Below are 9,816 nucleotides of genomic sequence, written 5' to 3' on the forward strand. Positions count from 1 at the left end.
CAGATCATTTCTGATCTGTACATGATCTGTACAAATTAGTTATGATCTGGTTATGATCTGTACAGACCAGTTCTGATCTAGTCATGATCAGTACAAATCAATTCTGGTATGGACATGATCTTTGTAGAAAAATTCTGATATGAACATAATCTGTACAGTGTCGATATCTAGACCAGTTATAATCTGGACATATCGATTCTGATTTGGACATGATTTGTACAAATCGGTTTTGATCTGAACATATTGGTTATGTAAGGATCATCTTTGCATATTTGAACATGATATGGACATGATCTGTACAGATCAGTGATGATCTGGATATTATGATCCTATCAGTTCTGGTCTAGATATATAATGTTTCCGATCTATAAAAATCAGTTTTGATATGGACATGACCTGATTATATCGTTTCTGATCTGGACTTAATGGTTTTAATTTGGACATGGTGAATTTGAATGTTTTATTAATGTTTTTTATGCCTTAAGTAATACTCCCTCCGTATTTATTTAAGGGGTAGACTTGGTCGGGCACGTGTATTAAGAAGAACAATTGAATGAAATAAAGTAATAAAACAAGTGAGGCTGGATAGATATTTTAATAGGTAAAATAAGTGGGAACCATGTCATTTTAGGGGGTGGTAGGTGGGGTGTAGTTCTGAAATTATTTGGGTTAATAGGGTGGTGGAACATATGATATATTAGATAGATTATTTAATTAGATGGTGTTGTTGATAAGTTACTAAAAATGGCAAGTGTATCTCTTAAATAAATACGGCCGAAAAAGACAAGTGTATCCCTTAAATAAATACGGAGGGAGTAGATTTTAATTGCACCGACAACAACATTCTTTTGTATTAAAGCAATAATAGTACTAAAATATAAATATAATAACAATAGTATAAATATATAATAATAATAATCATCATAATAATCGGGTCTGGTCTAATCTGATCTGATTTGGTCTGGTCTGGTCTGATCTGATCTGATCTGAACTTATTTTTTCTGATCTGGTCTGATCTGAATTTATTTTTTCTGATCTGATCTGATTTGAACGGGTATGGTCTAATTAAATCTGAAATAAGTAATAAGGTCCTGAAATAAGGTGAACTAAACAGGGCCTTAATGTTGCAAATTCCCAAAATATGTACCGTTTTTATATAATTTTCAATTTACTGTCTACGTTATCGGTTAAACTGTAATCCCCCGTAATTTTATTATATTTTATTTATATATTTTAACGTATATTTAATATATTTAAATGTAATTTCGAATTTTAGAAATGAATATGTAATTAAAATATAATTATGTTATTACATTCTGAATATTTTAAATGATTTATGAAATCAAAATTTATTTTTGAATTTTACGTTAAAACGAATTCGGATTTTGAAATCACGTTCGATTGAAATTAGAAAACAAGTACTAAACATTTTGGATTCATCAACCTAAATTCCTACTCCTAGCCCAATTTGGCAAAGCCCAAACCAATAAACCCAACAAATACTCCTTTCTCTCCTCCACTCTTACGTGAAACCAAAAGGAAAAAAGAAAAAAAAAGACCTACTGCAATTCACGCACATCAGCCATCTCTCCCGCCTTCACTACTCGTCGTCGTCCCAGCCGCCGACCACCACGTACACACGGTAATCTCAGCCCTCTCCCTCCTCTTTCGATCCTCCTTCTTCCTCTGCTTTCGTTCCTCCCCTTCCCCTCTGTTTTTTTTCGTGCTTCCTTTAATACCTTGCGTGTTCGCAGCAGCCCCGCTCGCGCATCAGCCACCGCACGCAACCACCGTGCCCAGCCCCTTGCCGCGAGCCACCACCGCCCGCCGGCCAACCCTCTCTCCTCCTTCTTGAATTGGTTACTTTCTTAAACCCTAAGTAACTAATTATTTTAAATTAAAGCTTGTTAATTTAGATTATGTTCTTAAATTAAATTTATAATTTTTATGGTGAATATGATTTTCAGATTTGATGTTGAGATTAAAAACGAATTAATTTTCAGTTTTGATTAATTAAAATTAAGTTAGGGCTTAATCATGATTTATTAGTTTGAATTATGTTTTCTTGAATTAAAGCTATGGGTTTTGTGATTTAAATTATAAATTTAAGATTATATGAATTTTATAATAAAGTTATTGATTTTCAGATTATCTAATGACATTGAAATATTGGTTTTGATGGTTTAAAGTATGAAATTCAAAGTTTTTATGATTATTAATCATGGTAGGTTGAGTATGGATTGTCGAATTGGTTGTTTTGAGATACTAGGAACGTAGATTGACCTTGGTGAAGTTTTTAAATGAATTTATATTGCTGAAAATTTAGAGTACGACGTTTGCAAAAAGTTTTCAACGAATTTCAATCACTAGTTCAATAATTATGATGCTAGGAAAGCAAATGTTCAAGTTTTGATATTTAGGAAAGTTCTAAATATGTTTAGGATGCATTTAGAATGCTTTATTGTGGTTGTCAATGATTAGAAATTGATTGAGATTACTTGTTGGATTGTTTAGGCGGAGAATTCTCTTCAGGCGACTTTTGAAAGTGTTAAAGTGGCCTATCAGTTTGTTTACACAAGGTACGTACATACCTGCGTGCTTGGAATGTGTGCTAATTGTTGAAACCATGTTGAATTTGTTGTTGAACTTGGTTATGTTGATATTATTGTTGAACTTGGTGATGTTGATATTATGGACGAACTTGGTTATATGGAATGTGCATGTTTAATACTGTTGGACAAACTTATTGAACTTATTTTGCACTAAGAGAACTGTAACATGTTAGTATGGATGATTGATACAAACATGTTGGTTGGGAACACTAGATTATTCTATATGATTGGTTTGGATCGATTGGTTGTTGTTCCCTTTTTAGCTTTTCACTACTTTATGAGGGCCGAGGACCTTGTTTAGTAAGTTGAAACTTTATACCCATATACAGGGTTGATCATGGTTAAAGGAAAGGTTGAGTAAATTGGAATGAGTCTTGATTGATGCCTTTATGATCACGTACTTAATTCCAAGATAAAAATAATTGTGAACGAATGTGGATTATATGCCTTATGTGATTGTTGAGTCATAACAGAGTCTCAATTTGTAAATCATGTAAAGTGAAACTGAGTAGCAATAGCTTTAGACTGTGCACGTCTAAAGTGACGGACAAACAGGAGTTGGGGTTCATGGTGGTAGCCCATGGCCTTTATCTCGGACCGGATTGATCACCGTGTCCTATTTTTATTCAAATGTTCCTCGATATCGCAGGTCTCTGAGGTTACGGAGTCGCGCCCGTACCCCGTCTTCCTTAGTGAAGGCTGTCGGACGGTCAACTCGGTCCATTGTCTATTTCAACTAAAATAATATTATTGTTGTAGGTCTAGCCTAGTCTAGTCAAGTATGGTCGTCAAATTATCATGTTATGTCTGCCCTTGTTTATGTTCATTAGTATCATGTTAGGGTTGTTCGTTAATAGTATCATGTTAGGATTATTATTGTTTTAGTATGTAGTACTCAGCTTTGCTGATTACGTGCTTTGTTTGTGTGTGTTGATCATGGCTATGCCTTATTGATCCTGTGATGACCCAACTTTGGTGAGCAGTCTCTAAGGATCAATAAGCGTTGCCCATCTACAGGTTTGAAGATGATGCATCATTGGGATCGGGATTAGGGAGCTTGTAGTTATATTTGCTTTATTAAGTGATTTGATTTGTTAACTTAAATTTGAAATTTGTCGTACTATTCGTATTTCCTTATTTCAGTTCATTGGTTTTGGACCTAATATGTAATAAGATTATTTATGAACCTAAAAGTTAGTTTTATGTTTTCCGCTGCAAAATTCTGAATAAGCCGTTACGTTTTCACACGGGCGATAATACTTTGATAATTCCCTACAGTTATATTTAAAAAGGGTTATTTTAGAAAATGGGAATTGTCGGGGTGTTACAAAGTGGTATCAGAGCTAAAGATTTTATTGACATTTCGTGTCTACCTTTTAAATTTTCACTACAAAAAAAAGCTCATATAGCGACGGACGATATCCGTCTCTAAATTGGTCAAATCCGTCGCTATGTGTGCTTAGGGACGGATTACATCCGTTATTAAAAACCTTGTCGCTAATTCAATTTAGGGACCGATTCCATAAAATTCGTATCTAATATTTAGGGACCGATTTTTTAATCCGTCCCTAAATTTAGAGACGGATTCAAAAATCTGTCCCTAAATTTAGAGACGGATTCAAAAATCCGTCCCTAAGTTTAGGGACGGATTCAAAAATCCGTCTCTAAAACTTAGGGACGGAATTTGAATCCGTCTCTAAATTTAGCAAGTAAAAATAATGGCTACCTATTGTTAGATGTTCGGTTCAACTCGGTCCCATTACCTGTTCGAAATCTCGCTTAGATCAACCCAGACCAGCTTTGCAAGGGAAGGGATAGAGGGAATCGAACTTGTGACCTCAAAGTCACGAGAAGAAACTCTTACCATCCACACCAAATACAACTTGTATACTTCTATGTGTGAAATTGATAATAATTAAAAGAAATACTAGGAATGGATCTAGAAAATCTGTCTCTAAACTAGGGACGGATTTAACATTCCGTCTCTAAATTAGGGACGGATTTAAAATTCTGTCTCAAATTTAGAGAAATTTCTAAAATACATTAGGGACGGATTTTAAAATTCCGTATCTAATTTAGATCTAACTTTCTACGAAGAGTCTATGAGAAATTGCTAGTGGGCTTTACGTTTTGAAATTGCTAAAACACATTAGGGACGGATTTTGAAATCCGTCCCTAACTTAGAGACGGATTTGAAATACGTCCCTAACTTAGAGACGAATTTTGAAATCCGTCCCTAAATTAGAGACGGATTTATAAATCCCTCGATAAAAGTATCGACGGATTTCCAATATCCGTCTCTAAAGGATGTTGAATATTCCGTCTCTATATTAGAAACGGTATAAATCCGTCCCTATATATCCGTTGCTATACGAGATTTTTTTTGTAGTGTTTAGGCGCCTAACTAACTAATTAGTTACGTAAAAAGAATTTCATTGAATTAAACTACAACTAGTGAATGAATTGAAAGTTATTAGTCAGAAATGTTTGAATTTATTTTGAAAATGATTCTTGAATTACGTGCTTTGAAATACGTTCTTGTTTATGTGACTTAATGTATTTCGTCTTTTTTTTTTAAAAATTTAAATTAATATTTTCGTAATTATATATATATATAAAAAAAAAAAAAATTTTTACTGCTGCTGCTACAGTACCGTGAAAAAAAAAAATATTGTATTTATTTATTAATTATTTGTCGTTTAAATAATTATTCGTTTAATCAAATTAATTCTTATAAATCATTCTTGTTTTATTCTTTTATGCTTCAATGTTTGATATATTATGATTAGTTTGAGAGATGGGTAGCATAGGAAAGGGCATATAGAATAGAAGCATTGTGTCTGCATTATGTCAACATGATTGTACTTTCTCTACCTGCTAACTGTTGTGTCTTTCCTATGGTTTGCGATTGATATATATTCTTACTTATTGTGTATTGTGGGATCATACGGTAAGTGAGAGTACTAATTACTAACATAGGAACTATGTTTAATTTTTATAGATCACTAATCATGTCTGGCATGGAAGAAAATAGAATAGGGAGCAATTCTAACCCTATTGTTCTGAGCGATGATGAAAATGAAATGGATTACGAGTCTGACATTAATAGTTACACCAGCTATGAACTCGTTCTGCGTCAAGTTTTAAGAGCAGGAGAACCTGATAGTGATGATGAAGCCCTTCGTGAGTTTGATCGTGCTAGAGGGCAAACTAGGGTCGATATTTATCAAGCTGTTTTGAGACCTGAAAGCGATTCGGAGCCTGAGTTTGAGCCTGAATTTGATTTTGAGTTTGAGCCTGAATTTAAGTTTGAGCCTGAGTTTGAGTTTGAATTCGAGCCTGAGCCTGAGCCTGAGCCTGAGCCTGAGCCTGAGCCTGAGCCTGAGCCTGAGCCCGAGTCTGAGCCAGAAGAAGATAATCATCAACTTCAAGGTCTGCGAAGATCCTCAAGACCAAGAAAAGAAGCTTATTATTTTGATATGGATGATGATGATGAACTTAAATATGAGTTATTCACCCTAGAAGGTTATAGCGAATCAAAGGACAAGTCTGATGATGTTTTCCTTTAGCTTTGCTTACATATTTAGTTGTGTGTGATAAAAATGTTGGACAATTCGCCCAACCATAGTTTATGTTTATATCGTAGAACCTTTTTACTTTATTTTGGGAACAGGTGTGTGTTAATATTTAGGATTGTTATCGACATTCTTCTGAGGAATAAAAGTTAGATTATTGACTATCTAAAGGATCAAAGTTTATTACGGGCACGCAAGGGGAATGTTTTCTTCTTTCATTCTACCTTATTAATTGTGATGATTGAAGTTATTCCTTGTCTCTCAGTTGAATGTTTTGCATGATTGTTCATTTTGTGTGAATTTTGAATGTTGATGTGATATTGCATTACTAGAGGATAATATAAGTAAAGTTTTGAACCTGAATTAGAGTATATTAATTTCAGGTCGCGCTCTAGGATGGCCAATAATAGTGACCTAGCTGCTGCTATTCGCCTCTTGGCGGAAAAACTAACCCAGGAAAGAACTGAGCGCCCCGATTCTGCAGGGGACATGTTTGAAAGGCTTGCGAAAGTTAAGCCACCATACTTTAAGGGGCAGACAGACCCCACCTTCCTTGAAAACTGGGTCAGGGAGTTTGAGAAACTATTTGGGGCGGTAAACTGTCCTGAGCATATGAAAGTAGGCCAAGCTGTCCTCTACCTGAAAGATGAGGCCGACCTTTGGTGGAGGGAAAATGGGACTAGACTAAGTGCTGCTGAGGGATTCAATTGGGATTCTTTTATTGTTGCTTTGAGGGGGAAGTTTTATCCTCCTTTTATGAGGAAGCAGAAAGCCCATGAGTTTATCAACCTTAGGATGGGGAATATGACCATTGCTGAATACTACAGTAAGTTTATAGCTTTGTCGAGGTTTGCACCTGAGGTGGTAGCTACTGAGGAACTAAAGGCTCAGAGGTTTGAGCAGGGGTTAACCGATGAGATCCAACTGGGATTAGGCGGGGAAACCTTTACGTCCTTAGACATTGTGTATGGGAGAGCTGCTCATATTTATGGCCTGTAGACCAGGAGAGACAAAAAGAATATTGTTGTTGGGGATAAAAGGAAAGAGTTTAATGCTGGGGGAAGTCAGGGGAACTTCAAAAGGAATAGAAATGGAAATGGGAATGGTAATGGTAATGGTAATGGTAATTTCCAAGGAAGAAACAACCAGGGGAATAACTATAACAACAGAAACCAAACCGACAGAGTATACCACTGCAGGAGGTGCAAAAACAACCACCTTGGGAAGGATTGTAAAGGGGAATTGGTAATTTGCAACTATTGTTTTAAGAAGGGACATAGAGAGTTTGAGTGCTTCACAAAGCAGAAGAAAGAGCTGAATGGTAGTGGGAGTAGTAACCAAGGGAAACCAGGGTTTAACCATTCAGGGAACCAAGGTTCGAAGCCGTCTGGGGCACCAAATAACCAGGGAAACCAAAACAAACCTGCCAATGGGAACAACAATAACAACAAGGCTCCCGGAAAGCTGTTCGTAATGAGTAGAAATGAAGCTGAACGTTCTGCAGATGTAGTTTCGGGTACTTTCTCTATCAACTCCTTACCTGTTAAAACATTGTTTGATTCAGGGGCAACATATTCTTTTATTTCGACCTTTATTGTTAAAAATTTGAAGTTAGTAGATTTTGAGGCAATTGATTTACCTTTTAGTATGCCTAATGGTGCAACAATAAGGTGTACGAAATTATTTAAGAACTTGCCTTTGAAGATAAAATATTGCACTTTTCCATCTAATTTGATAGAATTTAGTTTGGGGGACCTAGATGTGATTCTGGGGATGGATTGGCTAAGCTTATACAAGGCCAGGATAGATTGCGAGATTCAGAAAGTAAGCCTAAAGAACCCTATTGGGAAATCAATATCATATAGACGTTTTGGGAAGTCTAGGAACTTTGGGGTGATCTCCGCATTGCAAGTGAGGAAATTGGTCAATAAAGGGTGCGAACTATTTTTCTGTAGTGTCCAAGATGTGAGTAAGGAAGCTGGGGTAAAGATAGAGGATGTCCCAATCGTAAGAGAATTCGTGGATGTATTTCCGGATGAGATTCCGGGTATGCCACCGGCTAGAGCCCTTGAGTTTACCATAGAGTTAAATCCCGGAACCACACCTATATCCAAAGCACCTTATAGGATGGCACCCCCAGAAATGAGTGAGTTAAAGACACAATTGCAGGACTTGTTCGACAAGGGGTACATTAGGCCTAGTGCATCACCGTGGGGAGCTCCAGTATTGTTTGTCAAAAAGAAAGATGGGAGTATGCGGCTATGTATTGATTATAGGGAGTTGAACAACGTAACAATAAAAAACAAATATCCTTTGCCTAGGATAGATGACCTGTTTGACCAGTTGAACGGGGCAAGTGATTCTCAAAGATTGATTTGCGTTCGGGATATCACCAATTGAGGGTAACTGAAAAAGACATTCCTAAGACTGCATTTAGGACTTGTTGTGGCCATTATGAGTTTACAGTAATGCCTTTTGGGTTAACCAATGCACCCGCCATATTTATGGATTTGATGAATAGGATTTTCCATGAATTCCTAGATAAGTTTGTGGTGGTATTCATTGATGATATTCTGATCTATTCGAGGAATGAAAAGGAACATGATGAACATTTGAGGGTTATCTTGGAGACGCTTAGGAAGAACCAGTCGTATGCAAAGTTCTCTAAGTGTGAGTTCCGTCTGGAAAAGGTAGCATTTTTGGGACATTATGTGTCAAAGGAAGGAGTCTCTGTGGATCCTGCCAAGATTCAAGCTGTGAGTGAGTGGCCTAATCCAAAGAATGTGTATGATATTCGGAGTTTCTTAGGTCTAGCTGGTTATTATAGGAGATTTGTGAGAGATTTCTCAAAGATAGCAAGACCCATGACCAACTTGATGAAGAAAGAATCAAAGTTTGAGTGGAGCAAAAAATGCGAGGAAGCCTTCCAAATTCTCAAAGAGCGTTTAACCTCAGCACCTGTTTTGACATTGCCTGATGGGAATGAAGGGTTTGAGGTTTATAGTGATGCGTCGAAGAATGGGTTGGGGTGTGTGTTACAGCAAAATGGGAAGGTGATTGCGTATGCGTCGCGTCAATTGAAACCATATGAGGCTAATTACCCTACCCACGATCTAGAGCTAGCTGCGATTGTTTTCGCTTTGAAGATTTGGAGACATTACCTCTATGGGGCAACATGTAAGATCTTCACAGACCACAAAAGCCTAAAATACATTTTCACCCAGAAAGATCTCAACATGAGACAAAGAAGATGGTTAGAGTTGATCAAGGACTATGATTTGAACATTCAGTACCATGAGGGGAAAGCAAATGTAGTTGCCGATGCATTAAGTAGGAAATCTAGCCATAGTATGAATGTCTTGGTTGTGCCTGAAGAGTTGTGTCGAGACATGCAGAGACTTAGCCTGGAAATAGTAAGTCCTGGGGAAACCAAAGCAAAACTGAGTGCATTATCATTGGGGTTGTCCATATTCGAGGAGATTAGAGAAAGTCAAGCTGGGGATGAGTACTTAGGAAAGATCAAAGAAAAGGTGAATCAAGGGAAAGAAGTAGATTTCAAGATTCATGAAGATGGTAGTTTGAGGTTCAAAGGGTACCACAGAAGTGTGAAGAACTCAAGAGACGTCTTA

The sequence above is a fragment of the Spinacia oleracea genome, chromosome 5, assembly GCF_020520425.1.
Source record: "Spinacia oleracea cultivar Varoflay chromosome 5, BTI_SOV_V1, whole genome shotgun sequence".
NCBI lineage: Eukaryota > Viridiplantae > Streptophyta > Magnoliopsida > Caryophyllales > Amaranthaceae > Spinacia > Spinacia oleracea.